Source organism: Ambystoma mexicanum, chromosome 3p, assembly GCF_040938575.1.
Source record: "Ambystoma mexicanum isolate Mex_15411 chromosome 3p, UKY_AmexF1_1, whole genome shotgun sequence".
In the NCBI taxonomy this organism is placed as follows: domain Eukaryota; kingdom Metazoa; phylum Chordata; class Amphibia; order Caudata; family Ambystomatidae; genus Ambystoma; species Ambystoma mexicanum.
Window position 1 is genome coordinate 236,566,145 of NC_090925.1, and position 24,508 is coordinate 236,590,652.

Genomic DNA, 24,508 nt, shown 5'->3' on the forward strand with positions numbered 1-24,508 from the left:
ACATGGCTGCTTTACTTATATATATATTCAGTGAAAAAACTTTGTCAAAGGAACGTTATGGTTCCAAGTAAAACCGAAAAACCCTTGAAATTCGCCAGTTATAGTAAGCTAAGCAACCATAACTCGCGCCACCACCATGCACTGCTAAGACTAACACCCAGGACATCAAAGATGACATCACAAATGTCATTGATGACATCACTGATGACATCACATGTGTATGTACTTTTCATGAAATATGTGTACAAGGGATTCTTATTATAATGTTGCGAAACAAGTGTCAAGGATCATTGCAATAAATATCATACCCTAATTAGTGCATTGAACGATGCATTGATATAAATAGCATTCTATTATGGAGTTCTATCTAGTATACTATGCTACTGATACAGAAACAATACATGGTGTGAAGTGTACAAGATGAAGGTATAATATTCGTAATGTTAATATGTTGAATAATGAAATGATGATTGTTTTCTTAATAGATTTTTGTGTATTGTGAAATATGTAATACGTAGCTAATAAAACATTACAATAGACAAAACACAAAGACACAAGAACACATACCAATATGGGTATATACAGGGAAAGTGAAGTTAGCAAAAAAGCACAAGTAGTAGCAGAAACAATTCATAACTTAACTGAATATTTTCATGTAAATAAATGATTGCTCTGTTTCAACGCTGCTATTCACCCTATGTATATGTATCACTTGATGTGATTGGACCCACAGGGAAAGTACAGCCATAAAAAAAAAAAACAACAGAACTATCAAAAAGTGCTCATAAGTCTATTGATTATCTTTATGCACAAAAAGGATTGCTGTCTTTCAAGCTTGTGTCTTCCCGTATGTATATGTTTCATATGATGTGACTGGACTCTAACAGAATTACTGTAAGAACCTACTTGAAGGATACATCTACAAATAAAATAAAATGTTTAGTTTCTGACTGTTACTGAAGACAACCATGTGGCCTAGATATGTCAGCAAAAGAAAAAAGAGTGAGCCAGACATGTGATGTCATCAGTGATGTCATCAATGACATTTGTGATGTCATCTTTGATGTCCTGGGTGTTAGTCTTAGCAGTGCACGGTGATGGCGCGAGTTATGGTTGCTTAGCTTACCATAACTGGCGAATTTCAAGGGTTTTTCGGTTTTACTTGGAACCATAACGTTCCTTTGACAACGTTTTTTCACTGAATTTCATAGTTTTTAGTAGCACAACTTTACCATAACGTCCCTTTAACAAAGTTTTTTCCCTGAATTTCATAGGTTTTTAGTAGCGCAACTTAAACATAATGTTCCTTTAACAAAGTTTTTTCATTGAATTTCATAGGTTTTTATTAGTGCAACTTAACCATAACGTCCCTGTAACATTTTTTTTTTACTACATTTTAAAGGTTTTTATTAGTACAACGTGACCATAAGATCCTTTTCAATAGATGAAGACCACTAACATCTTATGTCCTCAAAGTGGGAATGCCGGGTGGTAAAAAAAACAAAAAGATTTTCCTTCCTACGCCGGGACGCCTGCGGCGTCTCAGTGTAGGAAGGAAAATCTTTTACCAAGATGGCCACCATGGAAAGGGAAGCCGGGGTGTATAAAGAACACAACGGCGCATGAGCGAGGTTGGGGGGGCACAGGGGAGACACATGGGCATGAGCGGGGGGTGAGAGGGAACAGGGTACAAACGGGGCATGAGCAGGGGTTGGGGGGAAAAGGAAGGAAACACAGGGCATGAGCGGTGGTGGGGGGAACACGAGAGAGACACGGGGCATGAGCAGCGGGTGGGGAGGAACATGAGGGAGACACGGGGTATGAGCAGGGGGTGGGGAGGAACACGAGGGAGACACAGGGCATGAGCGGGGGGTACAGGGCACATACGGGACATGAGCGGGGGTGGGGAGGAAAGGAGAGAGACACGGGGTATGAGCAGGGGGTTGGGGGGAACACGAGGGAGACATGGAGCCTTAGCGGGGGGAGGGGGGTAACACGAGGGAAACACGGGGCATGAGCGGGGGTGGGGGGAACATGAGGGAGACACGGGGTATGAGCGGGGGGTGGGGGGCAACAGGACGCAGGCACGGGGCATGAGCAGGGGGTGGGGGGCAACAGGAGACAGACACGGGGCATGCGTGGGAGCAAGAGGAGACAGACAAGGGGCATGAGCGGGGGGTGGAGGGAACAGGAGACAGACACGGGGCATGAGCGGGGGGTGGGGGTACAGAAGACAGACATGGAGCATGAGCGGGGTAGTGGGGGCAACAGGAGAGAGACACGGGGCATGAGCGGGGGGTGGGGAGTACAGGAGACAGACACGGGGCATGAGCGGGGGGTAGGGGGCAACAGGAGAGAGACACGGCAGATGAGTGGGGGGGTGGGGGGGTACAGGAGACAGACACGGGGCATGAGCAGGGGGGGCAACAGGAGACAGACATGGGGCATGAGCGGGGGGGGTGGGGGTACAGGAGACAGACACGAGCATGAGCAGGAGGTGGGGGTACAGGAGACAGACACGGGGCATGAGCAGGGGGTGGGGGGCAACAGGAGAGAGACACAGGGGCATGAGCAGGGGGTGGGGGGAACATGAGACAGACACAGGGCATGAGCAGGGGGTGGGGGGAACAAAAGAGACAGACACGGGGCATGAGCAGGGGGTGGGGGGCAACAGGAGAGAGACACAGGGCAGGAGCGGGGGGTGGGGGGCAACAGGAGACCGACACAGGGCATGAGCAGGGGGTGGGGGGGAACAGGAGACAGACACGGGGCATGAGCGGGGGGTGGGGGCAACAGGAGACAGACACAGGGCATGAGCGGGGGGTGGGGGGCAGCAGGAGACAGACACGGGGCATGAGCGGGGGTGGGGGCAACAGGAGAGACACGGGGCATGAGCGGGGGGTGAGGGGCAACAGGAGACAGACACGGGGCATGAGCGGGGGGTGGGGGGCAACAGGAGACAGACACGGGGCATGAGCGAGGGGGTGGGAGGCAGCAGGAGACAGACACGGGGCATGAGCGGGGGGTGGGGGCAACAGGAGAGACACGGGGCATGAGCGGGGGTGAGGGGCAACAGGAGACAGACACATGGCATGAGCGGGGGGTGGGGGGAACAGGAGACAGACACGGGGCATGAGCGAGGGGTGGGGGAACAGGAGACAGACACGGGGCATGAGCGGGGGGTGAGGAGCAACAGGAGACAGACACAGGGCATGACCGGGGGGTGGGGGGAACAGGTGACAGACACGGGGCATGAGCGAGGGGTGGGGGAACAGGAGACAGAAATGGGGCATGAGCGGGGGGTGGGGAGAACAGACACGGGGCATGAGCGGGGGGTGGGATGAACAGGAAAAAGACACAGGGCATGAGCAGGGGGTGGGGCAACAAGAGAGAGACACGGTGCATGACCGTGTGGGGGGAACAGGAGACAGACACGGGGCATGAGCAGGTGGGGGGAACAGGAGACAGACACGGGGCATGAGCGGGAGGGTGGGGGGCAACAGGAGATAGACACAGGGCATGAGCGGGGGTGGGGGGAACAGGACACAGACACGGGGCATGAGCGGGGTGTGGAGGGGAACAGGAGACAGACACGGGGCATGAGCAGGGGGTGGGGGAAGGGGAGAGACACATGGGGCATGAGCGGGGGTGGGGGGAGGGAGAGAGACACACGGGGGGTGGGTTGGACGGGAGAGAGACACACGGGGCATGAGCGGTGGGTGGGAGGGAGAGAGACACACAGGGCATGAGCGGTGGGCGGGAGGGGGAGAGACACAAGGGGCAAGAGCGGGGGTGGGCGGGAGGGGGGAAGACACAAGGGGCAAGAGCAGGGGTGGGCGGGAGGGGGAAGACACGGGGCAAGAGCGGGGGTGGGCGGGAGGGGACAAGAGCGGGGTTGGGCGGGAGGGGGCAAGAGACACGGGGCCAAGAGCGGGGGTGGGCGGGAGGGGGCAAGAGACACGGGGCCAAGAGCGGGGTGGGCGGGAGGGTGCAAGAGACACGGGGCCAAGACGAGGGTGGGCGGGAGGGGGCAAGAGCGGGGGTGGGTGGGAGGGGGCAAGAGACACAGGGCCAAGAGCGGGGGTGGGCGGGAGGGGGCAAGAGACACGGGGCCAAGAGTGGGGGTGGGCGGGAGAGGGCAAGAGACACGGGGCCAAGAGCAGGGGTGGGCGGAAGGGGGCAAGATACACGGGGCCAAGAGCGGGGGTGGGCGGGAGGGGGCAAGAGACACGGGGCCAAGAGCGGGGGTGGGCAGGAGGGGGCAAGAGACACGGGGCCAAGAGCGGAGGTGGGCAGGAGGGGGCAAGAGACACAGGGCCAAGAGTGGGGGTGGGCGGGAGGGGGTAAGAGACATGGGGCCAAGAGCGGGGGTGGGCGGGAGGGGGCAAGAGACACGGGGCCAAGTGCGGGGTGGGCGGGAGGGGGCAAGAGACACGGGGCCAAGAGCGGGGGTGGGCGGGAGGGGGAAAGACACACGGGGCCAAGAGCGGGGGTGTGCGGGAGGGGGAAAGACACACGGGGCCAAGAGCAGGGGTGGGCGGGAGGGGGAAAGACACACGGGCCAAGAGTGGGGGTGGGCGGGAGGGGGATGGGGAGAACAGGAGACAGACACGGGGCATGAGCGAGGAGGTAGGGGCAACAGGAGACAGACACGGGGCATGAGCAGGGGTGTGGGGGGCAACAGGAGACAGACACCGGCATGAGCGTGGAGTGGGGGGGTACAGGAGACAGACACGGGGCATGGGTGGGAGCAAGAGGAGACAGGCATGGGGCATGCGCGGGGGGTGGGTGGAACAGGAGACAGACACGGGGCATGAGCGGGGGGTGGGGGGTACAGAAGACAGACACGGGGCATGAGCGGGGTAGTGGGGGGCAACAGGAGAGAGACATGGGGCATGAGCGGGGGGTGGGAGGGGGTACAGGAGACAGACACGGGGCATGAGCAGGGGGTGGGGGGCAACAGAAGAGACACGGGGCATGAGCGGGAGGGTGGGGGTACAGGAGACAGACACGGGGCATGAGCGGGGGGTGGGGGCAACAGGAGAGAGACACGGGACATGAGCGGGTGGGGGGAACAGGAGACAGACATGGGGCATGAGCAGGGGGGACAACAGGAGACAGACATGGGGCATGAGCGGGGGGTGGGGGGGTACAGGAGACAGACACGGGGCATGAGCAGGGGGGCAACAGGAGACAGACACGGGGCATGAGCAGGGGGGTGTGGGGGTACAGGAGACAGACACGAGCATGAGCGGGGGGGTACAGGAGACAGACACGGGGCAGGGGGTGGGGGGCAACAGGAGAGAGACACGGGGCATGAGCAGGGAGTGGGGGGAACAAAAGAGTGAGACACGGGGCAGAAGCGGGGGGTGGGGGGCAACAGGAGACAGACACGGGGCATGAGCGGCGGTGGGGGGCAACAGGAGAGAGACACGGGGCATGAGCGGGAGGGTGGGGGGCAACAGGAGATAGACACGGGGCAAGAGCCGGGGGTGGGCGGGAGGGGGAAAGAGACACGGGGCAAGAGCGGGGGGTTGGCGGGAGGGGGAAAGACACACAGGGCAAGAGCGGGGGTGGGCGGGAGGGGGAAAGACACACGGGGCAAGAGCGGTGGTGGGCGGGAGGGGGAAAGACACACGGGGCAAGAGCGGGGGTGGGAGGGAGGGGGAAAGACACACAGGGCAAGAGCGGGGGTGGGCGGGAGGGGGAAGACACACGGGGCAAGAGCGGGGGTGGGCGGGAGGGGGAAGACACACGGGGCAAGAGCGGGGGTGGCGGGAGGGGGAAGACACACGGGGCAAGAGCGAGGGTGGGCGGGAGGGGGAAGACACACGGGGCAAGAGCGGGGGTGGGCGGGAGGGGGAAGACACATGGGGCAAGAGGGGGGTGGGCGGGAGGGGGAAGACACACGGGGCAAGAGTGGGGGTGGGCGGGAGCGGGAAAGACACACTGGGCAAGAGCGGGAAAGACACACGGGGCAAGAGCGGGAAAGACACATGGGGCAAGAGCGGGAAAGACACACGGGGCAAGAGCGGGAAAGACACACGGGGCAAGAGCGGGAAAGACACACGGGGCAAGAGCGGGAAAGACACACGGGGCAAGAGTGGGGGTGGGCTGGAGGGGGAAAGATACGGGGCAAGAGCGGGGGTGGGCGGGAGGGGGAAAGACACATGGGGTAAGAGCGGGGGTGGGAGGGGGAAAGACACACGGGGCAAGAGCGGGGGTGGGTGGGAGGGGGAAAGACACATGGGGTAAGAGCGGGGGTGGGAGGGGGAAAGACACACGGGGCAAGAGCGGGGGTGTGGGGGAGGGAGACAGACACACGGGGCAAGAGCGGGGGTGGGGGGGAGGGAGACAGACACACGGGGCAAGAGCGGGGGTTGGGGGGAGGGAGACAGACACACGGGGCAAGAGCGGGGTTGGGCGGGGGGGAGAGGCACACGAGGCATGAGCGGGGGGTGGGCGGGAGGGGGAGAGACACACGAGGCATGAGCGGGGGTGGGTGGGAGGGGGAGAGACACACGGGGCATGAGCGGGGGGTGGGCGGGAGGGGGAGAGACACACGGGGCATGAGCGGGGGTGGGCGGGAGGGGGAGAGACATACGGACATGAGCGGGCGGCGGGTGGGGAGAGACAACCCGGACATGAGCGGGCGGCGGGTGGGGAGAGACAACACGGACATGAGCGGGGGTGGGCGGCGGGTGGGGAGAGACAACACGGACATGAGTGGGCGGCGGGTGGGGAGAGACAACACGGACATGAGCAGGGGTGGGCGGTGGGTGGGGAGAGACAACACGGACATGAGCGGGCGGTGGGTGGGGAGAGACAACACGGACATGAGCGGGGCATGAGCGGGGGGTGGGCATAAGGGAGAAAGACACACGGGGCAAGAGGTGGGAGGAACAGGAGACAGACACGGGCATGAGCGGGGGTGGGGGACTTACTGTGCAGGCGGGATACAAAGCCTCTCATGCGAGGAACAAAGATGGCGGGTGTCTCTGAAGCCAGACGCACTGCACGCTTCCACGCATCAAATGAGAGAGCACGTCAGATGTCCGCAGACATCACGCAAACTGCTGGCCTAATCACCGTCATGTCCGCGGAGCGAACAGGGAAGTGTGTCCGCGAAGCGAACACAGATATCACTAATTTTTTTCACTTACATTTTAGTCATTTTTTTAAAAACTACTGGACGGATTTACACCAAATAAAGCAAAGCACGCTTTCGGGACCAAGCCATTATGTCTATGGGAAAAAAAAGTTTTGGGACCCCCCCTATAACTTTGCCCGTCCTGGACGAATCCTCACCAAGCTTTGCAAAAAAATTCAGAGTGACCCAACTATTTTTTTGCAAAGTTTGGTGAGGATCCGTCCAGGGAGAGCGAAGTTATAAGCCACCCAAAAAGTGCTCTTCCTATGGAAACAGCAACTTAACCATAACTACATGGCCACTACCGTGGCCATGTAATATATGTTTCCTACTTTAGCAAGCTTCTAAATTGTCTATTCTACCTTGCATTTCTACATATTGTTAGGGAGAATTCTCTGTTTAGGCTGGATTTCCTACCCTAGTGAGTCCCCCAGCAGCTTTGCTGGATTTCTGGAGTTTGTTTTTTTCATCCTGCCAAGAGTGAGACTCTTTTCTCCCACTCTTGGACATGATTTATGGTTGATTCCTTTGAATGTCAATGTGTTCTATGGGCTATGGGGTCTTTTACTCCATAGGGTCTCATGTATTTTACTATGTGTGATACACCGCACCCTCCGTGCCGTAACACTGATGTGTCCTAGGTGACCCCCACCATAGACTCCATACCCTGGGACTGACTACTGTCTCCCAGGGCATGTAAAGTCACCATTGGCTTTACTAGACCTAACTGGTAGGGGTAATCCGATTACCCCTGGGTATGTTGTTCGAGGGGGCACTGTCCCGTCCCCCATCGTGGAGTTTTGGCTGGTGGCAGTGGATACTACTTTTTATATTCGTCCGCGAATATATTCCTATGGGATTCTTCCCATTGTTGGAGGCTAATACTTTTTTCATCTTAGTCTCTAACATACCGCCGGTTTATTTATCTTAAATAAATCTACCGGTTGGTATTTTCTGCCAGAACTCGGTTTTTAAAATGGCGTATGTGTTCGCCTCTGTAACTCCGAACCAAAGGTTGAGCCCTTTGTTCCACTTTTGGCGGGCTTCTGCACAGAAGCCCTCCAGAGTGGTGCCATTCTGTCTGGGTACCACAGGGGGTGTGGGAGGGGTTTTATGCACCCTGGACTGAGTTGCCTTGCCAACTCAAGTCGCACTCTGGTGTGATTGGCTCAAGTGGTGAGCCACCCCGCTCACCACTTAGCGTGTTTTGATTGACAGCTAGGCTGAATGACTGGGGGTTTTCTGCATAAAAGCAGGGCTTTTGGGACTGGATCTTGAGAAGTCGCCACAGGACCTAAGAATCCGACGAGGGTAAAGCTGAGCTGACCTGTAACAACGACACCTCCGGTGGAGCCCAGCTGAACCGACTCACCACTTCCCGACGACAGAGGAGATCTCCCTGCTGGAGAGTTTTCTTCCCTTGACTGGTGGGAACAACCAGTCCCTTGCTTTTTCTTCGCTTCCAGGACGTAGTGGTCGAATTGCCCGTGCTGAGCACCCCGGCAACCGGATAGCCACAAATCATTGTACCGCGACCAAAAGGTGGTGCCTTGTGACGGAGCACTCCGCGGCTGGTATCTTCCCTGGTGGTGCAACGATCTTCGCTTTCCTCAACGACGAGATCATCTCTTCTTCTGGCAAAGTCCCGACTTGCATCCACCACCAGGAACAACTGCCCCCGCCGGAGCTGTCTCTTCACTTACAAGGTACTGTGTCCGACTAGCCTCCCTTGTGACGGTTAGCGTGAGGTGTCTTAAATCCTTACCTTTCCACTGGGTCGCCTCCAGACCTTCTTTATTTCTTGTGCTAAAACTGGTCCAACCTTCCTGTGACATTTTGCTACAAAGACTTGAAGTGCATTTCCACTGTGATACTTTTGGGACATATCGCCTTGCCTCTCTCCGAGTGGGCCTGGCCTCTGAACGTTGTGATCCACAGTAGACCCTGCCTTGCTTGTCTTGCCTTTGCTTCGTAAAAGTGTTGGTAGCGAGTTGGTTTCATACCCTGCCTTTTCTCTCCTGTTCTAACGAATATTAGAGTGCCATCTAGGTTAAAGCATTCACCTCTGTCTGCAAATAAGTGGTGCCGTGGAACCTAGACTTGTCGAAATATTGTTAGGGGATTGATATTTAGTTATAGTAATTGTGATTGAAGTTGTTTGCCGTATTAGTGCCAGTGTGTTTTCCATAGATGTGTTTTTAAATAAATATTTATATATCTTTACACCCAAGCTCTGATCCGTTTCTGCTTGTTCTACTGTGTGAATTGCCCTATCTTGTATTCTCTAAATACAGCCTAACTCATCTTGAGAGAAGTCTGACTGCTCAGCCACAGCTACCAGGTTAATCTGGGTGGTGCAGACTGCTACCAATTGGGTTTACTGCTAACTCCTGTAGACTTAAACTTTTTGCAGTGGTCCCAGAGGGAACTGCACAGGTTTCTGCCTAACACATACTTACATCTGCTGCATCTCTTGTTACGTATCATCTAATTATGTATGGTTTTATTCATATTCGCATATATGTTTACTTTGTGGCTTTATTCACATCTTTATTCTTTGAATATCCATACTTCAGGTTTAATGCACATACGTATTGTCTCTTCTTCATGATGTCAATTCACACCTGTCGGACTTTGCTTATAGATCGTCTATGTCCATTGGTGTCTGCAGGCTCATGTCCACTGCATCAGTTTGAGTGCAAATTCGATACGATTGTCTGAGTGCATATTGTCTTGAATACCTCCAATGTGGTATTGGGATGATACAAGGTGTCTTTCATAGTGTTCTCTTGCTGTTCTACCAATATGACATAGGGAGGGGGTGGACACTTTAGATGACATGTTCATCTACATTCATGTTTTAGAACAGATGGCAAGTCAACAGGTCGACCAGCTTCATTGGCAGTAATTAGATATTGTAGGGCATTACTTTCTGCCTTCATAATAGTTTTCTACCCTTGTCCTTAATGTCTTTACCTAGTCATATACAAAAGCCAACGCCGGTGCATTATTCTTAATGAGGTTTGCATGGATTGAAACATCTTTTTTTCGTGTGCTGCTCTTTTATAATCAATCTCATTCAGACAAAGTCATGTATTTCCTCTTTTGCAAGCTCTTTCACGTTTTGGATTTAATCTGTTTAAAGATCGTTCGTTGCAATGTTTTACAATAACACTGGGTGTGTAACAGTAGAAAACACATTGAAGCCCTGGAAGGTCGATACCAAGGCACTCTCATCATCATAGTCATGCTTTTTTCGTGACTTGGTAAATTTGATGTGAAGGCCTGTACTCCCAAGATAAAGATTGTACATTGCATGTGTGCTAGCTGCTATGTGAGATCTCATATAATATGACAATGTCCATGTCCATGTACACAGTGCTGATGTTGTCTTGGTGATAGCAATGATTCCACCACCATTCTATACTGTGCCAATTATCCATTCCATGGCTTGGTCAGGATCAACCTGGTTGATGGTTGGGTGTGATCCCTTGGCTCTTTCTAATCTCTGAAGACATGGCATGTGAAAGTTGGTGCACGTCAGCTAAATATATCGGATCCACCTTGCATAGTTAAGGTGATCATAACACTTAATGCATGGCAACATCTGAGTGAAAGATTGCATATGGATGTCCCATATACCATTGCTTTGGTTTCGCGTGAACTGCAACAGTATCGAGACCATGTCCATGTACTGCCACCAGAAGATGAATTTCACATCCTCAGATTTACTACCAACAACTTCCATCAGAAACTTACGAAACTGTTCCTGCATAATAAGTGATACCAGCTCTGGAATTCAATCAGGTTTGTCGTCAGTGTTTAATGTGGAAAACTCAGTGTGGTTGTTTTTAATAGCTTCAGCAACAAACAAAAAAAGGGTTGGCACCAGAATTCTCCATTGGTATTGCAAGGTGAGTTTCTGAGCCCTCATGCCCCTGTTTTATGTCTTTCCTGCAAGAACAGGTTCCATGATACCTTGCCATAACAGTTCCCTTTCCAACCACTCCTCAGCTATTCCAGATGCACCCATATGATGTCCTATAGCATTTACAAACTCCATTGAATTATGAAGGCCACCAAGGCATGAAATTAATTTCTCCTGGTATTCTGTAACGGACCTCTTTAGCTCCATTAGTCTACAGTATAATAATTGATCAACTGTGATGACTGTATGCTCCTTTCCAAAATGTAAACGTATTGCCATGTATCTCTTTACAACTGTATTTAAAGTATCCAATTCATGAGCTGGGGCAAGGATTATAGGCAGGTATCCTATTGCTGTCTGCTCTGGTTCTACTGACGAGTTTAATTGAATACTGTCCATGATGGTCTTGAATCAGAATCTTAATGACTCAGAAAGGAAGCTAGGTCTCTAGCATCAGCTTGTTTCGAGGGCTCTTTATCTTAGACTTCTTAAACCAGGCTATATTCATAGGGGCATTGAATACTGGCTCACATGTGTCTGGAGTAATATTGGGAGGATGCAGCTCCTCAAGGACATAGTGAACAATGAAAGTAAGTCTGCTACCTGGCTTAAGCATCTGCAGAGCAGCATCTGTTGTCTGGCCCCATTGCCAAGCAGACATTTGAGTTACATGGAAAGCATTTTTCCCGTCAAGCGTCTCATCCAAGATATCAATATTATCACATGTGTAGTGGACACATTTGTTTCTCGTAATGTTTGTTGGAATTATGGCCAGGGGTTGCCGAGTAACGTTGGTGGCCTGGGGTTGTAATCATATCCCCACAACTTTTCAATGATACATGTATCAATGATGTCTTGAGGCTAATATTTAGTGTGAGGGGTCGTAATGTGAAGCGGACAACTGTTCAAAGATCTTTCAAAATATGCAATTTTATTGTTAAAGAAAATCTATCAAAATGCCTGACTGTACCTATTCTGTTGAGGAATTCCCTCCCTGCCGAGTCTAAGAGCTAAGGAAATACACTTTAACACAGGATAAATGGCCCTCACACTAAACAACAAATACATAAAGAAAAGGTATAGCAATTCAATATGACATGGGTAGTTTTCACAATTATGAAAGGTCCTTCCTATGTCCTGGGTGATTTACCTTCACCAGGCTTTAAAGTCACTTCATCATAATGATCGACCATACAAAGAAAATGTCTTAACTCAGTTTCTTGAAGTTTTAAAGTCAAAGTACAAGAACCTCAACAAAAGTTCCACTGGCAACACATCTCCTCTTTTGGGTGAATTAATCCACCTTCTACTTCAAGCAAAAAAGCCCCAATGGTAATCCTGGCTACAATGCTTTGTCACTCCTACTGGAAGATTTTCCACAGTTCAAAAGAAAATGCAATATCCACACTGTCAATGCTACACCATTCTTGTTTAACAGTTAGAATTCCTTGAATTATAGTTTCACCATTTACAGGTATGCAGTCTTTATAATGAAAAATGTATAACAAATGAATATATAACAAAAATTATATAATGCAAAACATAATGAAAATCTATCTATGGGTAGGTTAAAGGGTTAAATCGGGTGGGGAAACAGTTGGGGTGGTTTTTTAGGGGTGTGAAAAAGGACTAAGGGGGGACCCTCCAAAAATGGAAAACAAATTATTATGTTTTGTCATTATATATGTTACATTTGTAATTCAACATTCGTTACAACAACATTTATTCCATTCAAATTGGTTTATTTATCAGAATGGCCTTTTAGTACTACTGCTTCTGCATCAACAATGATACCTCTAGTTGCTTCACTATGAGAACAAGTACCATTTGTCCCACAGTATTGTACAATGGTTTAAACTACTGCACTGTAGCATCTACTGACAATCAGATATACCTCTTGTGTTCCAATACTTTGGACTACTGCAGGCTAGGCACTCTTCCTACAAATCATTTTTTTCAAAGGGGCAACCTCTTAGGCTTTCTTGTCTTACTGTCATAATGAAAACCTGGGTTTACATTCAAGACTCACTCCTCTCCTTCTTTGACCTCCACAGTTTTAGGCATTACAGGTTGAGTCTGCTTCAAATTAGTATTTAGAAGCTGCCAGTTTCCCTTCCCCAACTTTACCTGCACCTTTCTGTCAGCATTCCACCCACTAGTTACTCAGAAGCCTTGGTGCCACCCTCTTACACTCAGGTAATATTGACATACTGTTGGTTTAGGCCAAATAACTGTTAGTAACTTCACTGTATTGCTGGATTGCTGTGTAACTCTGAGAAAGGGTTAGCTTCACAAGTAATATGTGGTACCTCTTTACTTAGTCAATGAGTGTTCCCTTCTTCAATCAGTTAATGTAAGAAATGTCTCTTTTACACAAAGTGTAAGGTTCAGTCTTCCGTTAAAAACAAAACTTAGGTACATGTGACCACTCATGGATGTAGTTTTCAAGTTTTAAAGGGAGATGTTTAATTCTAGTACCATTGAATAAATGGATAGCGATCAGGCCTCCTGGGGGAATCACAATGAGGCCCACACAATCACTCTTTAAGGTCGTTTTACCATGCTAAAGATTGTAACTCTCGAATCTTCAAAGTTAAATGTTGTGAACTGGTTTATCTGCATTCCCTCTCTTTAATTAGGGACACATGACCACTCTCTGAACAGAAATAGTCTTTGAATAATGGAACAATGGGTGTTTGTAGTGTTAACTTCTGACACGAGCAAGAAGTTTTTTACTGTACACGCAGGTGCTACAATTCCATTGTTTGGATGACCTTTAATACAATTATCAGGTTCTACTGCTAATGAACTTTACGCGAGAGGCAAAGAAGCTTGTTACTGTTACTGGCAAGGCTTGCACATTGTTTTAGAATGCCATGCTTCACTCACCGGCTTCTGAAACACTTGCTTTCCAGGTTGCACTGCTTTCCCAAATTCCACTGCAACTTCAAATGCTTCTGGCTCACTGGGGACCCACACCCTTCTCCTGAACAGGTGTCTCTGGTGCGACCATAGATTGTGGGGGTTTCTGAAACTCTGGAGACCATTGGCTTGACATATTCTTCTTGCCTTAATATATGACACGCCAGCAATTCGGCAACCACAGCATTCAGGCTCACTTGGGGAAAACTTCTTTTCCTGCACGTAATCCTTTGAGCAGCCTCTACACTTCCGAGTTTGGGAGAAAAGGACTCTGTCAGAAAACACAGTTGAAATCTGCTGTTTCCACGATCGGGCATCCTTCTTGTACATCCACTTCTGCTTGGCCTGCCAGCTTCATTTCTTCCTTCTGCTTCCACTGCTACAGCCTGGTAGTCCAGCTAATGTTCCACATCCTTCCATTCCTCCTCTCTGCCTGCACCCAAGCAGGCTTTTTATGACTCCCAGGTTTCCTCAGGTATGAGCTGTTAGGTTCAATTGCCACACTACTGCAATGGCTGTTAGGAGACTTAATTGCCTGGCTTTTACAACTACATGACTCTTCAGCCCTCTTCTTCACCTAATTCCCTTTTGAATTCCAGGACTTGTAGTTCCTGTCAACAAAGTTAGATATTTCAACTTCGTTTGTTTGGCAAATGGCCATTAAAAATGTAGGATTGCCGGGAAAGTTAAAGAGAGGGTTGTCCCAGTCTTCCTGTTCTGTCATCCCCCCCACCATGTGATCCTCCCGTAATGCAGCACTCCCAGGGTCAGGATCAGGATGTGTCTGCTTTTCCCTAGCCACATGAAGAGAGTCCCAGACCAGGTTTCTGGGAGGAATCATCTCTGATTCATTGCATACCCTTCCACAAATGTCACTGGATTTCTCAGAATCTAAGGGAAATCTGGAAAGGAAATCAACATTCTATTGCTCTTTACCTTTCCTGAGAAGCAAAAAGTCAGTAAATCTGGGGCTTGATCAGTAATTAACTTAAACTTTCTTCCCGTTAAATCCTATTTCAAATATGTTACTGCCCATTTGATGGCAAGGGCTTCCAACTCTAGAGTGGCATAGTTATTTTCCCGATCAAACAATTTCCAGCATATATATAGAATTGGTTGTTCTAACGCATGATGGAGCTGATATAATACTGCTTCAAAACCAATATGGGAAGTGTCAGTTTTCAAAATAAAGGGTCAATAAAAGTCTGCCAGTAAAAAACATGTTCACTACACAATATTTACTTCAGCTTCTTGTGACACCTTCGATCTTCTTGTTGCCACTGTCATTTCTGGGGGACTACATTCTTAAGTTTGTCAGTAAGAGGACCAGAGATGAAGGAACATTGGGATAAACCTTCGATAGTAGCCAACAAGACAGAAAAAGGCGTATAACTCTTTGTTTGTTTTGGGAGGGAATGTTTTCTTTACAGCTTCATCTGTATACGTTTGGGGCTGCACTAATCCATTCCCAACAAAGAAGCCTAAGTACTTAACCACTGATCAGGCCAAGTGTAATTTTTTTGGGTTAGCTTTTAATCCTGCTTTCCTCAAGTCTCTGGTGACTTGGTCCAAAAGAAACACATGTGTAGGCCAGATCTTGCTATATGTAATGATATCATCAATATAAGCTTCACAAAAAGATGACAGACGTCTCAAGACTTGATCCATCAATCTCTGGAAAGTAGCAGGTGCCCCATGCAGATCAAAACACCATATTATAAACTAAAATAATCCAAGAGGAGTTTGAAAAGCAGTCTTTGGTTTATCATCTGGATAACGAGGTACTTGCCAATAACTTTAGTTAGGTCAAGCATAGAAAGATACTTGATATCACCTAATGTATGAATCAGAGTGTCTATCCTGGGCATAGGATAACTATCAAATTGGGACACCCCATTCACTTTTCGGAAATCTATGCAGAATATCCAGGAGTTATCTGGTTTTGCAACCAAGACAATCAGGGAGGAACATTGGCTTTTTGATGGTTCAATAATGGCAGCCTTTAATACAGCTTTTACTTCATCCTGAATTATTTGTTTTCTGCTTTGAGGAATATGGTAAGGTTTTGGATGTATTACCTGTCCTGGTACCCTGAGGATCTCTGAGTTGTCAATGTTGTACTGGTCTTCCCTAGTATTGCGAACTGTGCATGCTCCACATACAAAATGACTGTCCACACCATTCTTATTGTTGATACTTTCTCAATTGCAAACGTAGTGGCAGCAAGATCCTGTTCACAAGGAAAGTGTCACTGCATCACAGGGTCAAGCGATCCACTATAATAGGCCCGTGGTTTGTGACCTTATCCCTTCTTTTGTATCAGCACGGGTGTCATTACCTTGTCAGCAGAATGGGAAAACAAGTCAAATATCTCTTTATAGTTGGGAGTAGCTAGCATGTTTGAGTTAGTCAACATTTGCGTTCATTTCTGCTATCCATTTTATGTTACTTTTGTTTTTGTTAGCTACCTTAAGTGCTTGAAGGAGTGGCCTGTTGTATGTGTAGTAATACAAAAAAGCATGCACGCCAATAATTATGTAAGCCAAGGAACTGTTGCATTTCCTTCACTGTCTTTCGCAGGGTTGTTTTATGTATTGCCTCCAATCTTTCTGGCATTCTTTTTCTCCCATCTACTGATGCAATCTGCCCCAAGTAAACCACTTCCTTTTGACAGTACTGTAAGTTCTCTTTTCCCACTTTGTACCCATTGTCAGCCAGTAACGTCAGTAGAATCACTGAATCTTTCCTACACTCATCTTCTGTTGTGCTGCACACCAAAAGGTCCTCCACATATTATATCACTGTGCTCCCTACTTGCAAATTACTGAAATCCAGTTGTATTACACTGTTATATATGCTGGGTACCTAACAGTACCCTTCAGGCATTCTTGTGTGTTCAAATCATGTTTGACGATACTTAAATAGTGTGACATAGCTGGAATCTCGGTTGCAGGGTGAGAGAGACAAAGGCATTCTTTAAATCCACAACTGTGAAGTACTGTGCCTCTGCTAGAATGCTACAGAGTTGTTGCAGGGATTGGGACCAGTGGATGTGCTGCCTATATTATCAAATCCTGATTGCTGTGTTACATAGTGATGTAGAATCCTGTATTATTCCTTCTTCCCATAAAGCATGCAGTGTCTCTTATATTCCCTTGTCTGCTTATCATGAAATGGTATATTGCATCACTCGTGGTAATAGTGCTCCTTCTTTTATCTTAATGTGAACTGCACCTACCCCTTTCAGTATTTCTACGTCATGAGGTCCTATTGTCCATACAATCTTTGGAACTTTATCCAACTCCTCCTGCATGTACTTTGCCTCTTTTTTTCATTGTGTCATTTGGCGCACTGCTCTTTCTTTTTCCTGTACTGGACAAGTTATGCTTAGTTAAAACACCATCTCCCATTCCTATCCAACTAGTGTAGCAAACAACCCTGTGTCAGTAACTCCTGTCACAGTTAGTGTCAGATCAATGCACAATATCGATCACCATTCCATGTTATTGTTATCAGTTGTAACCAGTATAACCATGTTTTTTCTCGATACCACTTCCTCAATGTATATCAGTGTGTATGTGCCTGGTGTAATGATGAGGGGCACCGTGGTCTGAACAGAAACACATTTGATAGTCGAAAAACCTTCCCTTGTATTCCTGTTATCCATCCTAGCAGTACTTGTACCCCATACAAGAAATCTGTGTGTGTGTGGGTATCCCTCTCAATGTGCTGTGTGCATAGTATACTTGTATGAGATGTATGTGATTCTTCGAAAATATTTCACCTAATGTAGATTTCACTAAATCCATTTCACTGAAAAACAAAATCTACTTTTTACTTTTTCTACTTCATTGTTTTATAATGCAGGGGGAGACCCTCACCCCCTCACCCCTTCCTACCCTAAATGATACCGTTACCCAACACCTCACCTATTGTGCATTACACATATACCATTTCCCCTACCATTTTCAGTGAAATGGGTTTGGTAAAATGGTATTAGGTGAAATGGTATTCAAAGAAATCTATGGTAAAGCTTGTATCATACTGCCAAGTTGGTTGGATACATCCCAGGTGTGGTGCACACCATCCCGTTCTCTGCGAATGAAATTGTCACATTCAATTTGCTTAACATATCTCTGCCCAATATGTTCATGGGTGTGTCTTTCGAATTCAATAATGGCCCTACTATATGCTGTGTCACTATTTATCAATGGTAAATCGTGTGTCAGAGGAACCTCTTGGATGGTCTCCAAACAGTCTTGGGTGTCCAATTTCTTATTATAATGTAAATCCTCCTTCCTTCCTTTATACATTATCTAGTAGCTCCTGTGTCTATTAAAAAGGGAAAATACCTCCATTCTATTTGAACTGCTACCTCAGGCTCCTCTTCAGGGTCTTCAGTTACTCTAGGACAGGACACAATCGAACTTCCCGTGGGCACCCTATTGGGAAGTGTATTGCTTAAGCATGTAAATGGATTTCCTCCCACCACTGTCACTCCTGTTTAATGAGGCCCCTCATTCTGCCCCAACATTGCCACATTCCCCTGTGCAAGTGTCTTTGTGGGTGCCTGTAATACGCTCACCATACCCTGTGCTTCTTTTCCTCCTAGGGTCAGTGCTTGTCCCTGCATGGGCATGACCTGTGTCTGTATAGGCTGCAATTGCATCAGTTGCTGCGGCACTATTTGTGCCTGTTGCGGTTGTACATATGTCTGTATATACTGCTGCTGTGACTTCAGACCTGACTGCAGTCCTGTTTGTGGAATAAGTGGGCATGTTCGGTCAAAGTCACCAACATTCCCACAGACAAACACCTGTCCTCCAAACCGGGGCCCTATTCCCCTATATTCAAATCCCCTTCCCCTTGGGTAGTATCCCATTCGATATGGTCCCATGTATGTGCATATTCCCCGTGCATGTGCATATCTAGGCTGCTATGTGTTCATGAAGCGTGGCTGCTGCTGTAACTGCTGCATCCCCCAATGTGGATTATATGTAATACAGTGTATCCCCATTGTGGCACTTCCACTGTCACTGGAAGCCCCCCTTGTAGTGTGGGTGGAACACTTACTGGTCCTGTGAGCACTGCCCCTCCAATGCTTATTTTTGCTACTGCGTTGTCTACTGCCTCTTTGTCTTTTTCCTGTTTCCTTTTACAATAATGTACAATAGTTGCTAGTATCTCAGGCCATGCCTTGTCTTCTATCCCAACCACCTTGTCTGGGAAAGCTTGTACGTCAGTGGGGAGCTCCATCACTAGAATCTGATAGAATAGAGGTATTTTATCATCCCAAGATTGTTTATTCTCTTGGGTCCACATTTCTTGAATTGACTGCATGTACTCTGCCGAGTCCTCATCTGATTTCATTTTTCATGCTAATATTGATGCCATATCTGATGTGTCTGGCTACAACTCTCTCAGAACCCTCCTTATGCATGTTCCGTAGTTATTAAAAGGTGCCCTGTCATGCATGTTAGAGTTTACCTTTGCCCATGCATATCCCTCTTGCTGTCAAATCTCCTTTCCCCCACCAATACTGCTAATAAGCTACTCTTGTTTTTATCTTGCAAATATATCATAGTTTGATCAATTTTGTATTGCTATCAACTATACTTACTAATAAGCAGCCTCAGTAGAAGAGCGGGATGCTCGAAACACGTGTCAAGCTGCAACAGTGCTGATTAAAACTGTGAACAAAAGCTAGCCTTGCTTGATACTTTGCTTGTGTGCGCAGTGTGAGAGCAAACCCATTCTTTGTTCTGCTAATAAGCTCTTATTGTCCCCTATAGCCAATGGTATTCCTGTCGTCCCCTTCTTGAATACGTATATACAATTTCTGGCCCCTGCTATTAGTGAAGGTAAACGGTACACCAGATTGTCACTATCCATTGTCTGCCAGGGTACGTAATACACATCCCATTTTGCCATTTTGCTACTAATGTTTCAACGAAACACCCAGGCATTTGCTTTTTCTATTTTTCTCCACAGTCTTCAATAATCTTTTCTGTGTAAAAAATAACCAATGACACAACTATACCAATTGCCTGCACTATGTGCAACTCTCGTCTAACAAGGTCCGCCATGTTACTATGCAAAACCTCTGCTCAAACGCGGATGTGCCACACCCACTCACTCCCTATCGGGTGAGTGGACCTAAAATCTATGACTACTATGGCCAATCGCCCTCCACCTCTTGAGGGCACATCCTATACACCATAAAAAGAATCCCTCCATTGTATTGCGTGTTCTTGTACGGGTACGCTCACATATACTCTTTGAGATTCTCGAGTCTTCTCGACCCTGGTATCTTGCTTTAAAAGCCAGTACCCCTTCAAAGAGCAGGGGGCATTCAGACCAGGCAGACCGTTGCAAACTCAGTGTCTGCTGGGCCTCCTCAGTGTTGAGCTCTAAAGACTGGTTTGAACACTGTGCCGTATTCCTCCTAGAGTACGGCTGGTATCCCCATGTCTGATCGGAAAAGCCAAACTTCCCTATACGGGTCACCAAAAATTGAATGTGGGTTGCCTTGGAATGCACCAGCAAACAAATTACAAAAGTAGACTAAAAAGGAGTGTACGCCAGGGAAGAAGTAACAACATTTATTCTGGGCTCAGTTACAGCTGGCCAAGCAAAATTCAAACAGAATGTGGATCGGAACTGCATGAAAAGTGCTGTGAAGTTACGCACCAAAAATGAAAACATTTATAATGGTACAAACTAATTACCATTAAAACACATTGCAAGGTCAATCCTCCAAATGAAACTAATAGGAAGAACTATGTTATTCCCCTATAGCGGGACATACATTATCCAGAAAAGATTGGGTTCCGCTAATTTTACCACACCATGCACGACCCCTGCTGTGATGTCACAGTCCAACCCACAGTTCCCACATCATGGTGCCAAAACATTGAGACATTTGAGATGACTAGCTGAACTTTATTCATCTGCCACCAGACATCTCCAAATGCTTCCCATTAGAGCACAATTGACCATAACACTACAAGAGCCTTGAATTCTTAACAAGTTATGGACTTAATGTTGCAGCCTAGGAGCTCTTTGAGCCACGCCCCAGGCTGCGATGTGCTGAGGGAAGATTTGAGACCACCAGAACTAAAATGCTTGATTATAAAATGGTTGCACATTTATTGCCTTTCCCCAGCACCCATGAGCTTTTCTTCGTGACCTCAAATGTATCGAGAGCTGTTTATTTGTTTCCGCAAGATCCTGGGAATATGTAGTTTACACTGTCCTGCCTTCTTCTACCACTGCTATGCAAATTAATAAGCTGCACATTTATTTTCTAGTGAGAGTGAGCACCCAGGCCTGTTTTCAATGCTTAAATCTAATGTTGCGAACCACATACTCAACTGTAATTCACGCTTTATTACCTATAGTTTATTTATTTAGATCACCATTAATAGGGTCATTCTCCAGCCTAATGCATAACCTTATGCGCCCACCACTAGGTTCCCCCCTCCCCTTTTAGTGGGCTATTCCCTCAGATAATAGGTTTGCACCTTTTTACCACACTGAACTTGCATTTCACACTGAACATACTGTGCATCCTTGAGGTTCTCCTTGCCTTTTCAGGACATGGGGCTTTTCTTCCACGCACCTTCTCTTCCCCCTATTTTCCACTCCCCTGTGTACCTCTATTTCTTTGCAGCCACTCTGACATGGTCAGAGTTTCTCCAGTCATCCCTATGTCAGGGTCTGTCCTTTTTCAGCTTCAGGCGCCAACACCTGCTCCTCTGCCCTCTTCAGCTTGTGTCTCTTCAGCTCCAATGATTTTGTTTTGTGTGGACACATCGAAATGTTCTAGACCTTGCAATTGTGTTGACTTGCCACCCCAGTATGACATTAGCATTTCCCTTCCGGTAGTTGGAGGTAACTTACCTCCTCTTCACCCTCCAGCCCATGGTATCAGGGCACTGCTCATTTCCACATGCACTCCGCTTCTCTGACACACACCTGTCCCATACTGCTGCGGCAGCCTCCTCCAGTTGCCACACCTCTGTGCGACTGACACCAGACATGCTGCCAGGCACTCAGGCAGTGCCTTTGCTGGTATCTGTGGCTGGGGTCATGTATCTGTGACTCATCTTTTTTATTTTTTTATTTATTTATTTATTATTGATATCGTTGAAATAAATCAACTTTTCAATACAAAATATTACATACAATTGATCTTAAAAAGTACATAAGATTAAGATTTAAGAAAGAATTCATTATAATTAATTGAAGCATTAAAATTGTTACATTAGGATAATGTACAATTCACATGAACAATAAAAGAGAAAAAGAAGTTATTCAATTCAGTTCATATAAAACACGTCTAACTAGAAATACTGAGAACGAGAAGATTCAACATGCCATTCCTGGATAAATGACAGAGAACTCAAGTAAATAGCTACAATTATTTAACAGGTTAAGTTCACTCCATAAAGAAAATTGACAACGGCAATTTGAAGGGAAACATTGGTCGTCAGCAATAATGTGGACCATCTTTCTACTGATTCTAAGTTCCCTATGTAGCTACAATGCCATGAGAAAAATGTCAAGCTTTTTTGAATTAGCGCGGGGCATAGCGAAAGTATATGCTCTAAGGTTTCTAAGGCTTTAGTATCACCACAAAATCTACAAAAAGAGGCCACCTTCTCACTGTCCTTCCGTTTGGCCAAAAGTTCACGAGTGTGCCATAAGTTCAGGTGCATTCTGAGGATGGCTGAGCGTATTCTCTTACAGGGAAATTTTAAGAGATAAGGTTCAATACATCCCAATCTCTTATGTCGAAATTTTTCAGGGATTGCAGACTTATATTGCAAGCATTTGTTTTGAGTATTAATCCAATCATTGCGGTAAATTAATTGTTTTACTTTGTTTGGATTGTTCAAGAGCAATTTAAGCGACGCATCTGCCTCTACCAAAGTGCGATAAATTGCCCGCAACCACTGTTTGACAAAAGAGTGTTCAGTATGGAAAATATAATTCGACAAAAATTGTAAAATATTGTGCTCACGGTGAGGTAGAAGAGTTTTCCGCAATAAGGCACATGTTCTCCACTGATACTGGGCATAGAGAGAAGTGAGACCCAATTCATACCGTATCCAGACTATCGGGATACATTGAGGCAGCAGAAGAATGGCTTTCCAGAATTTGCCTTCGAGGTTATCAAAGACTTTTGGTAGCCATGGTGATTGAGACTCCAAACCATATAGGATACATGGGGTGGCTTTTTGTTTCCAAAAGAGGACAGCTGGTTGCATCGAAAAAGCACCATATCGATGCATTATAATTTTTGTTTGGGAGATAGCCGAGTTAAGCTTACACTTAATAGCATCGAGGTGAGCATTAGTAGTGACACTGACATCAAAGACCATACCAAGATAAACATAGCTTGATACTATCGCCAGATTTATGTGATTAATGGACCAAGATGAAAGAGATCTTATTGTGTTACATGGTCTGTAGACAACAACCTGGGTTTTGGTTGTATTCACATGTAAATCATTGGCCAATATATAGCTATTAAAGCCATCAAGAAGTTTTTGTAGTCCAACTGGAGTTTTGGAAACTAACACCGAGTCGTCGGCATACATTAAAGTTTGAATCTGGCAATTGTTTATCCTGGGGGAGTCCGATGTTATTTCCTCGAAAACCTTTCGCACGTCATACATAAAGTAGTTGAAGATTGCTGACGCAAGAAGGCAGCCTTTTTTAAGGCCACGAGCAGTTAGAATTGCTCTAGATAGAAGACCTTCTAGGTTCAGTCTAATGCGCACTGAGGTTTCCCCATGCAACAACTGAATAATTTGTTGTAGAGTGGGCGGACACTTATCTCTGGTAAGTTTTGCAAAGAGAATCGGACGAGAGATTGCATCAAATGCCGTGTGGAGATCCACAAAAGCAAAATAAAGTACTTGTTCGGTATTTTGCGCTTGAGATTTAAGAGCGTTAAGACAGAACAAGTTAATATTTGTGCCTAGCCCTGCAAGAAAACCCGTTTGAAACAGGTCTCTTGCATGAGCTACTTTGGTCCAGATGTTAAAGTCCCTCAAAATAAGTTTTGAAAAATGCTTTCCGGGGGCATCAAGAAGGGCAATGGGTCTATAATTGCACGGTAAAGTGCGGTCGCCCTTTTTGTGAATAGGAACTATAATAGATGTTTTCCATGGCTTGGGAATCTCGCGAGTCCTGATGATAGATTGGGAGAGATTATTTAATATTTCAGCCCACTTTGTAGGGTTCAATTTAAACATATGATTACTAAGGCCATCAGGGCCTTTAGCCCGAGAAGAGCTAATATGTCTGATGTATTCTTCAAGTATAAGTGGGGAACAAGCAAGAGACCAACACTCGGAATCACTAGGTAGCTTGACCAAAGGCACAAACGACGAGTCTGCATATAGGCTAGAATAGTGCTCGATCCATTGGGTCTCAGTAACACTGGAGACCTGTAAAGTACCTTGAGATGTATTAGCACATTGGTTGAAAATTGCCCA